Consider the following 12,742-nt stretch of genomic DNA (forward strand, 5'->3'; position numbering starts at 1 on the left):
ATTTACTACATCTTAGTTGTAATCAGATGCATTACAGTGATGACAATGCTATGCCGAAAAAAATCACTCTTCTAACTGGAAAAAGCATATATTTATAAACTATGTAAAGTGTTAGGTGAAACACCCTGCAGAAACCGCTTCTTCAAGACGACGCGTCACTTCTGCTGCGGATGTGTCCGGCTCGTCAAATTTTCATGTGGGAGCCGCCGAGGGGGCCGCGAAATCCCAAGCGCGGCAGCGGCGCCAACATGATCCCACAGAGCGAGCAGCCGAGGCTGAGGCCAAACGCCGTCAACGCCAGCAGCGGAAACGCAATGTCGGCGACGTCGGTATCCCGCCATTCCAATCGCCGAAACGGAAAAGAAGCGCCTCAAAGGACAAGGACCCACACTTCGAGCCGCAGTAGCCGAAACGAAACGCAGCAAGGACCAAGCAAATACTGGAGGCGAAACCAGAGCCTTCAGCCGCAAGTTTAGAGAAAATCCACTTCGCTTTAAAGAGCGTATTAGGGCGGGCAAGCTGGCTTAGAAAAATTTTAAAACACATATCTCTGTTCAGTCCCTTTGCGTACTTTTATGTTTTAAAACCCCTTATCTTTGCTTGCGACCGTTTGTGGTTGGCTAGTGCTCGCTCAAGGCCGAACAAGATGGCTAACGCCAGCCACAATGCGCGTCGCGAGCCTATCTTCCGCGTGTGAGCTGCCGCTAACTCAAGCAACTGCAGACTGAGTCACCGTCTGTGCATATTTTTTATGGTCATTAAAACACAACGCTTATCACAAGTGACTCAGATATGTTACTACCTACGCAGTCAGCAGCGACAGGTAACTGGATGCGTGTGCTTGGGAACAAATTAACTGTATCGCTGCCTCTCGACTGAGAAGCCTGACGGAGTAAGAAACGAAATGCTCAGGAACCTCGACAGCCCTGAAAAAGACACTCTCCTTTACTTTCTGAACAGAATATGGAACTCTGGGGACATTCCTGACCCTTGACGATTAGCCATTGTCCTGCCTATAGGTAAGCATAATAAGCCCTTGTCCAACATTTCCTCAAGCGCTGTCCTACAAAATATCTCGCAACTGCCCGAAAACACTTTCAGCAGGCTCTGTCTGCTCTAGAGAAATACATCGCCCGCATCGGCCTTGCTGACTCTCCAGAGAAGTCTGAAGCCCTTCTCATCCACCCAAAAATCTCTCTTGCCAGAGTACCGAAACTCAAAGTCAGTGGCCGTTCGCTGGCTTGGCGGAATCAAGTCCACTATCTGGGCCTCACAATTGGCAAAATACTCTCCTGGATACCTGCAGAAAAGTCCCTCACATCTCATATACACAGAGTTGGCTAGGCCATAATGAGATTGCTAGCCGGTGGACTTGGCTGTAGCACCAAATGGGCCATAACTCTCTTTGAAGCCGCAGCGACTTCCTGTATCTTCTAGGCCCGCCCATTCGTCTCTCCCTCCCCTTCCCCCCAGTCTTCGTAAACTCGAAGTCCTTCCCCGCAACAACATGGGAAAGTTTTTGGGTGTACCCAACAACTCCCAAGTTTCCCCTACCATGACCGAGGCTGGAGTCCTCCCCCTCTCTCTTTCTCCTGCAAAGATGATTCGTCCACATCAATCACATTTACAATCTTCCTGAAGGATTGCAGCTCTTCTCAAAACTTTCATCACGTTGCTCATCCAGAGCAGGTATCCTCCACGCGGTATTTGAAGATATTTTCGATGAAGACCTTCCTCCGCCAAGCGCAGTCTCTCATCTTCCTCCCACCAGCTGTCCTCTTGACGTGCGCACCACTTTGGAAGGCCTTCATTAACATCGTACCTAAGCGGCCCATCTCGAACAGGCTGCAGCCAGACTTCTACACGAATAGCTTCGGAACAGGCTCCTCATATTCACATGGTTAAGGAATGCAGCGCGAAAAGACAAGGACAAACGAAGAAGTGGACAGGACTGGCGCTGACAATAAACACATTTATTCAGAGAAATGAGCAGCTTTTTTAATGCCATCCAAGACCCACGTGACCAAATAAAACAGCAGTCGTGGGGAAACTAAGATACAGATACAGAAGATAAGATCGTTGCACACAATATCAAAGTAACAGCACATCGAGGATACACAATGTAAGCACCGAACCCAAGCCCCGAGCGCCGGTCCTGTCCACTTTTTCGTTTGTCCTTGTCTTTTCGCGCTGCATTCCTTAACCACGATCACTGAACAACAAGCCCAAACAGTAACTTTAGTTCATCAGATTTCTTCTCCATTGGGCTCTTCTTTCTACCATGAGCAGGCAAGATACCGCCATAACCTGCGCGAATCTTATCGCAATTCCTACTTGCAAGGCCAGGATCCTCTCGTTCCACCTCTAAAAGAAAATTGGGCCGTTTGAAGTGCGGGTGTTCTTCGGCCCTGTGGAGCCATCTTGAGGGCATGCTCGACGTATGTGCGAGATTTTGAAGTCAGAGCTCTGGAGACAAGTGCGTCTTTTCTAAGACTGGCTCGGAGTGCTCTCGCTTCAGTGGCCACATTTGACCGGGGTGAGCTGCAGGTACGAATAGTATAGAAAGCTCGCAGAACACTCGACTGAAATCCTATGGCACCAGTCCTGCTGCATCTTCCAGAGAAGGAGAAGGAAATGAAGTCACCTACGACCAACGTCACCATTCTCGGAGGTGCATGCATCTCGCCTGAGGACTTGAAGGTCCTACAGAAGGGTCTCAAATTCAGCTTTCAACGACCATCAAACATGTGCCAGCTCCTGACTTTGATGCGGCAGTTGGCACAACGAGTTCCGGAGAAAGACAAGGCACGGGTCATTCTACGTCGCTGTGGGGCCTCGCTCACGCAGACTAAGCCTCCCATTGTGTCCATTGCCAAATGCCTCAAGGAGGGAAACCTTATGGCACTGCAAAGCGACAAAGAAGGCGGATTTGTCATCCTCCCTGACCACTTGTACCAGGAGAAGGGTGAGGTTGCGCTCGAAAAGAATTTCAAGAATGTTCAATTCCGTCGCAGTAGACGGAAAGCAATTGCTTTGAACCTACTGACAAGTTTTCATCTCGATAGAACAAGATAATCGGCTGAGAAGGCACGAGACTGTTACTTGGAAGTGTTCTTCACAGGCAAAACCCGTTAGCCCGACTGCCCTCCGAGGACCATCATCTTGGAAAAACGTGGCAAGCTGAAGTCGGTTCCTACCTTGAACGCCACTTGGATGGCCTACCTATAGATGACCCTTTTCTGGTAAGGAACTCGTCAGAGGTAATACAGAGACTCAGTAAAGGCAGTACAGACGCTACGACTAGCTTCACAATTGACGCTGAAGATTTGTTTTATCCGTTCCACACAGTTTTATACGCAGTGGTGCGCGATGTGATCCATAAGTCGGGTGAAGTGTGTTTCTAGAACAGCTCAGGTGTGAGCAGCGACAATTTCCTTCAACTTCATTAGTTCTATCTTGAATCTTCTGTTGTTCAACCCAGCGGTCGGTACTTCGTGCAAAAGAATGGCATATGCATCGGGTCGTGAATCGCACCAGTCCTGTGTGACATCTACCTGGCCGCCGCCGATAAGCGCATTAGCCAGGTTCGCCCGAGTGCTGCGGTCCAGTCGGTCTTCCGGTATGTGGACGATTTTCTGATTGTCCTCAAAATTTTCCCACCAGGTTCTGTTGACCGCGTTACTTCTGAGATTGTCGCCCTTTTCAAATTCCATTCTGGGGACTCAACTTTATGTGTGAACCTCCGAAAGACAAGGCTGTACAGTTTTTGGACCTGTTGTTGAGATTTGAACAAACTTACCCCTGTTGGACGTATAACCCTTTCTCTAAGAAGGGTCTTCTTCCGCATGAAAGCGCGCTCACTCGAAATTGGTTAGGCGAGGCATTGTTTCTTCTGCCATCCAGGCAGCGCTTACGAAAAGCTGTCCCCCTATGATGCAGAGCAGCGTTCAGAAACAAGTCCAACGTCTTTATAGTGCTGGCTACTCACCAGCACTGGTGCTAGCGTTTCAGAAACCCTTTTCCAGATATTAATAGTGCAAAGCAAAGACGCAGGCAGGCTAGAACAGGCAAAATGGACTCCCCTGGCCGCAATCCCGTATCTACACAAGTTGTCCCATAACTTAAAGAAGGTTGCGAAAAGGAACAATGTTAACCTTGTCTTCTCAGCCCCGTGCAAACTATCACGAGTGTGTAGCCTGCGTGCAAAGCAAAAGAAAAAGGTTTGCTATATAAGACATGTAGATCCATTCACGCATTGTGCTACATGTGTCATCTCCGAGATACCTTTGACGTGTGGAAGCGTGTATATTGGGCAAACCGGCAGGTGCCTCAACGAGAGATTGCTTGAACCCCGCCGCAAGGTACGTAACAAAAGCGGTGGGCACCTGGACGACCATTGCGAGACTGGCAAAGGGTGCGAAACATTCTACATGCGCACGGTTATCAGAGGACGTGCGAGGATCGAAATTTGTAAGAGTCATTATTGAGGCACGGATGATCGCCAAAGCAGGAGACAAGTGCATCAGCACGACTTCAGTTTTACTTTCAGACAAGGAGTCCAGTTTTCTAGGTCCACTGTAATTACGTCTCTTTTTTGCATGACAATTCCTATAAGTCTTCTTCTCTAGAACTTTTGAACTTTTTCTGTGACTTTGTATGGCTTTAAGCGGTTGACAAAGCTGTAGCGTAGCTTTTTTTTTGTTATGCGTCTCGCCATTTGACTGCTTTGCTTCGACTTTTGACAGAGTTCTGCGAAGACTACTTTGTTGTTTTGGTATTTATGTTGGTTTTTGTTCCTTTTTTGTTATTTGCCTTGTGCTGCGTGGGCGGCAAAAGTCGCTAACTCATCCTTTTGTATGCTGGTATCTTATGGCTCTTCCTGGTCCTCTAGTTTTTTTGCGTTCGGGGCGCACGTTGCGTCGCCTCGATGTGCTGTTACTTTGATATTGTGTGCAACGATGTGTATCTGTTTTAGATAGTTTTCCCAAGACTGCTGTTTTATGTGGTCACGTGCGTCTTCGATGGCATTATAAAAGCTGCTCATTCCTCTCTATAAATGTGTTGGTAGTAAGCGCCAGTCCTGTGCACTTCTTCGTTTGTCCTTGTCTTCTCGCACTGCATTCTTTAACCATGATCACTGACCAACAAGCAAAAACAGCCACTTCAGTTCATAATAGCAGATGAGTATATCCTACCTCAAATTTGTCAGGCCGTTGCCGCCTGCTTCATTCCGTCTCTCACAATATCGAAAACATGTAGGCTTTGCTTTCCAGCCTGTTCAACTGCCTCAGAAATAGCAGCTCTCCATACAGCTAAAGGCCTTAATGAACAACTTAACCCTCAATACAGCGTCTCCATCCCGACAGACTCTAAGACTGCACTTTCGAGCCTACACAACCCAGAAGATACCTCTTCAGCACCAGCTTTCCTCGAGACTCGCCTTATGGCTCTAGTGGATACGGGCATTGACATTTCTCCCCAATGGGTGCCTTACCACTCCGCAATTCTAGGTAACGAAGCTGTCGACGCATTAGCCAAATCGGCTCACTCTACTTCCACTGACATATCACCAGCAGTCAGACTCCTAGACTACCCCAAAAGACACCTCCGCAACAACACACTCTCTTACTATCGTGACTTAAAAATCTCCTCAGGTCTCCCCTTCAAGCGCCTTCCAGTAAACCTTCGAAGAAGAGAATAATCCCTCCTACTTCGTATGAGAATTGGCTGCACCTGGACCAGGTCCAGCAAGTTCAGCCACAGTCTAGCCCCAAACCAAAACTGTCCTCAGTGCTGTGATACTGAGACCATTGGTCATCTTTCCGCCTGCCCGGCAAATGACTGGCAGATAAACACATTAATTCACAATTACAGACAGCTCGGAATGCCTGCGAAATCTGAAAACCACCTCCTCTTCTACAAACGGCACATCCTGCGAGCCTGTCAACATATCCTCACTTTCCTTCACCGCAAAACCTTCTCCTCAGTCCTATGACTTTAACAATGCGTCTTGCCATATACCCTTTTTCCTATCTACAATTGCAGCCCAAAGGTACCATTTTTACCACATATTTGACCCATCCTGCACGAAACGTTTCTTTTTTTCCACTCGCAGTGGGCCTTATACCTACAACTATTTACTTAACCTCTGCAATGCACAGTTCTCTTTCTGTGTTCCCTTAGAGTGCAAATGAACTTTGTCCCAAGCCAGTGCACAACACATTTTTCTCTGTTAGCTTACTGCGCAAATCGACTTCCATTCCAACACAGTGCACAACACACTTTTTTCGGTTACCTTTCAGTGCAAATTGGTTCTCAACATCAATACCCGTTATCCTTAGTGTGTGGGGGTGCCGCTCTCTTTTAATCCACACTGACTTTAGCTTCTATCCCAGCACACCAATGCATTACTGTGTGTTTGCAGCCTATACTCTGCCAACCCATGTCAGCCCCAAACGAACAACTGGGTAGTGCATAACTTTCGTTCGTCACCCCAGTTTATCCTACCCTCACTTCCCACAGTGCCGTGGCCTCTCAGCGCTCGTATATGGCAGTCAAAGGACCGCTCCCATTCCATAACCGGACTTTCCAGTGCTGTAACTTGTGCTGTGCCTTGTGTTTTTCCAAGAGTGACCTCTCAGTGCTCCAAGCGCTTGTAACGGACCAGTCAACTTTATTTTTCAGCATCCAACGTCCACTGGACAGGAGTGATGTTGAGGGGGGGGGGGGGGCGGGCAAGGAAAACGCCTTATAAAAGGCCTGACAAGGCCCGCACCCTGTGCAGATGACAGCGACCCAGTGCTGACATAAAAAGGTGTATGCAAATTGATTGAAAGAGAAAAAAAAAGAAAATGAAACAAAATACACATGTCAGAAAAAACTAAGCTCAGCGAATACAATTACACTTCGTGCACTAAAAAGAAGCGATATATGGAGACAAGGGTTTACACTACAAAAACTTAGGACAAATTCGTGCTCGTTTTTTGCACAGTGTAAAAACAAGGAAAAATGTCAAGGCAATAACAGTGCAAGGAGGAAAAAAACACTATCAAAAAACAACAGGGATGGAAAAATGTAGCCAACAAGTAAGTTTACTTATGCAAACTAGGAGGCTATAGGCTCAAGAAAAAGCAATATTATACATGAAAAAGACAGAACATTGCACAAGGCACGTTAGGAATGTGCCAGGAAATCAAAATTTAACACAGTCGGCAAGGTATACCGTAGCATCTGGCGGCCGTAATTTGTTCGCGTGTATGGTAGCTGCCACTATTCCGAGCTCCTTCTGTCATATACTGTGTGACGTAATTTCAGAGCCGCAAGTTCCTTGTGATAATGGTCATTTTTCTTCATCGAGGTTTGATAGCATGAGGCAAGCTGTGAATTGTAAAGATTAGGAAGTGGAACTAGACCTATTTTCTCAAAAATTGGCCCAGTGTGTGCGTCGTCAGCAGCATTAGATATGATATTCACAACTCTCTTTTGCAACTTATGTATTTTCGTGATATTCGTAGCAGTGGTAGTACCCCGGACTAAGTAGCAATATCTTAGTGTTAAGAAAAGCAGGCAATGATAAATCAATAATTTTATTTTTTGCGGGGAAACAAAACGCAAGCGCGATTATATTCCGACGCTACGAGATATTTTGGAGCAAGTCATTTGAATGTGAGCGTCCCACGACAGGTTTTCGTGGAAAAGAACTCCGAGACTTTTAGACAACGGACATCATTTCAACGTTGGATCCAGCAGATTGAAGGTTACGTTCGTCGCTTTGTTTTTCGGGCGGAATGCTCTTTCTCTGCTTTCGTTTTCGAGACATTTATGAGCAGAGAGTTTACCACGCTCCTGTTTGTTAAAAGCGCAAGTACATTGTTTGCTTTACATTTGAGATCGGTTAAGCTAGGTCCTGGAAACAAAAGACTCGTGTCATCGGCATATACGAATATCACTAATGTTTACTAGGTCATTTACGTAAATATTAAATAATAACGGGCCGAGAATGTTGCCTTGAGGAACACCACTCCGTAGACGTATAAAAATAGAAGTGTAGCTGTTCACATGTACTTGCTGCTGTCGTTTTCTTAAGTAACTTTGCAAAAGCATCAGAAATATGCCTCGAAAACCGTAGTGCTCAAGTTTAGCTAAAGGATTTTTATGGTTAATTCGATCGAAGGCCTTCGAGAAGTCCACGAAAATACCCAGCACACAGAGTTCTCTCTCAAAAGAGTCTAAAATGATTTCCTTTTGTGTTCGTAACGTGGTCTCAGTTGAACGGTGCTTTGTAAACCCAAATTGCAGAGGCGTTAACATGTTGTGCTTAGCGAGAAAACTTTATTCTTTTGTGCCTCAATTTTTCAGTGCCCTTTAAAAGACTGATAGGATTGATATCGGTCGGTAATTAGACATGTTTTTGCCTCCTGCTCTAAAAATGACAGACACTTTTGCCTTATGTAAGCGACATGGAAAATGCCCAGTCGGAAAGGAAACGTTGATAACATGTTCCATCACGGACGCTAAAATATCAATAGCATGCTTAATCGGTTGAACCTGCAAGTCATCAACATCGACACACCTACTTGTTTTCAGAGTTTAGAACACTTGTTTGATTTCAGGCACAGTCACCGGTAACAAAAACGCACTTTCGGGTATTCTGTTCTTCAGATAACTCATGCAATGCTTACTGCGCGCCCCAGACATAAAAAAAAATGTAAAACGCTTCAGCAAGTTCGTGACCGATATTGGTTTTGTCATTGACAGTCAACTGAATTGGACAGTCACTATGGCCTGAATGGCAATTTAAAACAGCGTTCAAGCGCTTCCACTTGAGGTCAGATCGCTTGGTTGTAAAATTGTTGAACAGGTTTTCAAAGTAATGCGTCTTACTTCTACGCAAAAGCTTGTTCGTTTTATTTTGTTGTTTTTTAAAGCGATTTTAGGTCGTCCGAATTCCTGGTCTTAAGGAGGCGCTCAAAGGGCATTTTTTTCACGTATAGCCCTGAGACAATCGAGTGTAACCCAAGGCTTGCGTGCTAATCGCGGACGCGTTTTCGTGACATACGGAACGCAACTGTTGTAGCACGCTTTAAATTTTTCTATGAACAGTTCATATGCCTCTTCAGCATCTTTAGAACGAAATACCTCATGCCAATCAATTTTAGACAGGCAGTTACAAAATAGTTCAGTCGTCCTATTATTAATATCTTTAAATCTGCTTAGACGGGCATCTGAGTTTTTTTACAGGAGCTAACCGCATCTGAGTACCAAACAAATTGGCAAGTGATCAGTCACGTGTACAGCTAAAGCACCAGAACAAAGCGGTGTGTTTTTAGAGTGTGTGACAAAAACGTCAATCAACGTCTACGTGTTCAGCTGAGTGCTGGTTGGAGTCGTTATAACATTTGTGCATGCGTCAGCTGTTAATAAGTTAGCAAGGTCATCCCGATTGCTTGACGGGATCAAGAGATTCATGTTTATATCGCCACCGAGAATAAAATCGTAGCTATTATCCTTAACACAACCCAAATATGAGTCAAGAAATGAAAAAAAAATTTCTACGTCTGCTCCAGGTGGCCTATAAATGGTCGAGAGAATATCAAACAGGCTTTTCATCGACAAAACCTCGTAATCGGTTGTTAGCTTTGACCAGTGAGTAAGTACATCGCTGTCAAAAGTGTTTTTGACCAGTAACATAACACCACCACCTTTCTTTTCGAGGGGTTTAAAAAGAACGATACATATCCAGGTAATTTCAACACTTCGCATTCGTCGCGGTACCATGTTTCAGTCACCATTATCACGTCGAAACGGAAAGTAAAGCAATCAAGTAACGTTATGATGTCGTCTTCCTTATTTCTGGCTGACTGAGCATTCATGAGTAAGCATGAAATGGTGCCTTTGTTAGTGTCAACGGCCGCTACCAAATCACGCGGCTTCAGAGGGCTAGTATTGAAATTCTTATCGCGAGTCTTGGGTCTTGCCATGTTGAAAGAATAATTTTAACCGTTTTAGATTCAAGTAGGTCTTTCTGGATGCATAGGTAGTGAGACCACCGAATAAACCAGCCTCGTTGTGGCTTACTTTGGTGCGTAGTAAGTTGCACATTTAGGTTTCTCATGTTATTGCGCTCAAATCTTCCTCCTTGTTAGCGAAGATAACACAGGAACCTTACGCCTTTGTTACCAAAATGCGCCCATTTCGAAGCCAGACACAACGATACTACTTTTCCTTTTCTCGAGTTTTAGTCTCCCAGAGAAGCTTGTTTATAGCCGGTGTCAGGTTCTCGTTTAGATAGAATTTTTCCTCCTCATCTACTAAAAGCGCGCTCTTCTTTTCCATCTATTTTTCTTTGGTCGTGCGCCTTGCAAACCTCACTAGTATTGGTGGAGTCGTGTCTGGTTTGCCTTTAATTCGATGAACTGCCTCGATGTCATCAAGACTGGGAGCATCCAGACCAAGTTTGCTTGCTATAAATTAGAGCGTGTCCATCAGATTCTAATTTTGGCTTTCCTTTACCGCTTGAATCTCCGAGTTATTTTTCTACAAAAACAATTCCAGACTCTCTACAGCTCCTTCTAACCGCGAAATTTGTGCACTTTTGTCAGCTAGTAGAGCCTCGAGGCCGCCTGTTTTTTCTTTGAGATCTTTTGTGTCTCCCTTGTGCGAGCTTAGAGTGCTCAGCACATCATCATACTTAGATGCAAGGAATTCTATTGAATTTTGTATGCCCTGAATTGTTTCGCTTTGCTCTTGGATGCTACTCTGTGTCAATTCATGTTTTGCCATTTGCTCCTCCTGCTTCTGTTCTAGTCTTCCTAGACGAAGAATAACAAGGTTCAATTTTTCCATGACATTCATCAGGGACGGTTCCTGAAGGTTTTCAGATGAGGGATCAGCGATAGACTCGGTGCTGCCCTGACCACATGTCAACCGAGATTTGCCCGCAATACAGGTGGGACAAGACCAGGCCCGCAGCTTGTCCTTTGGCATGCTTTTAAGACTAGTCTTTGTAACACCTGAGCACTTTCCTGCGTGATATCGGTTGCCACATTCAGTGCATAAAAGAAATAGACAGTCTGGTGCAAACGCCTTCAAACACACACGGCAGTCCGTGGACATGTTGGGTGAAACACGTTTTAGCAGTTCAATGCTCACCTATAGCCACCAGAACATTCTTATCATCCCTTATTACTGTATGTCCCGAAATCCAACATGGATGAATAGGGAAAGGTAACATCCAAGACAGCGCACAGGAAAATACCCTGTAAAATTGCAGGGGAGCTGGTTAGATCATGTCCGTGCACCGTCGCTGTCACTCCCATTCCATAACCGGACAGTCGCTGTGCGGGCAGACCTACCATCTAGGTCCCTCCACGGCAGTGCAGTGTTCCTGTTGTGTGGTGTTGTGTAGTGTCCTGGATATCCTCCTCTTGGATTGTTGCCTTTAGGTATGACACGCTTTCCGTATTTCATTTTTGTTGTGCTGTCAGTGCACAAAAGCGGGTTTCGTTGTTTTCACCTTCTCGTTTTTCTCGCATACCCTAACTGCTACCACTAATTACCATTATTTCCACCTTTTATCCAGTCTGATAGCTGTGAAAGCCTGAACCATATGTATACTCCACATTTTCAGTTTCATGTAATTCAAAGAAGAATGGTAGGAATAAACAGGAACAGGAAGGAAGCGCTTTAAAGTGTGTGTTGCGTCTAGGGCCATTCGTTTTCGGGATTTATTTTTTCCTGAATTCGGAGGGTAAAAATCGGCCGATATTTTGTGAGCTGTAATTCGGGTACAAAGCGGATTATTCGTCAAGAGGTTTCATAACTTGTGGGTTTCTCAGTAGGCACAGGCCACTACCCACCGCGGGTTCGAGCTTCGCGCGAGCCAAGGGCCCCCATCAGCCGTCACCACACGCACCGTGGGGCACCGCTGCGGCGGCGTTCAACCTCTGCAGAGAGGAGGGCGGCTTGCCGCAAGAAACAGGCCTCCAAGTTCACAAAGGAGACGTTTATTGACGCCGTCCTCCAGCGGTACACACACACACTCAAAAGTCACCCCGTTCCGGGGCGCGCTCAGAGCAAGGCTCCGGTGCGCGCTCGGGGCAACAAGAGAAATGCGCGCCGCTAGCACGCCGCTGCAGGAGATTGTCTCCGCGGCAGTGCTGTGATCTCTCTCGTGTCGGCCGTTGGGCCGTTTGCGAGAGAGAGTGGGCAGTCAACGCAAGGTGCGCCTGTCAGAGGTCGTTGGACCCCTGGACAGGCTCGAGCCGCGGCGGATCGAGGACCCACGCTGGCGAGCTCGAGTATGAACTGGTCCGAACAGCAGAGGCCGGCTCGGACGAACAGTAACGTACGCACCTTACGCTGTCTCGGAGGGGTCTCCTCTCTCTGTCTCTGGGCCCCGCTCGGACGGTAGCGCGACCACCCCAAACGGGTCCCGAATTCCCGCCAAAAGTCACCAATGGCAAAGGCCCTTGGGAAGCCGGGGGCGGAGCTGCGGCCGAATGACAGCGATTAGCCACCAGCCGTCTCTCCGCCGCCCGAGGCGGGAGAAAGGGAAAGAGAGCGACGCGGGATGCCGCGCAGACGCCACGGCGGGAATCTAGCAGGCTTCCCACATCCTCCTCTCCTTAAATGCCCTCCTACCCATCGGCGAAAGCGTGCGGCAAAATAAAAAAATAAACAATTAATCCATATAAAACTACCACACTTCAGTTCCAGCCATAAACTCAAACGACAAACAAAT

Source organism: Amblyomma americanum, chromosome 1, assembly GCF_052857255.1.
Source record: "Amblyomma americanum isolate KBUSLIRL-KWMA chromosome 1, ASM5285725v1, whole genome shotgun sequence".
NCBI classification, from domain to species: domain Eukaryota; kingdom Metazoa; phylum Arthropoda; class Arachnida; order Ixodida; family Ixodidae; genus Amblyomma; species Amblyomma americanum.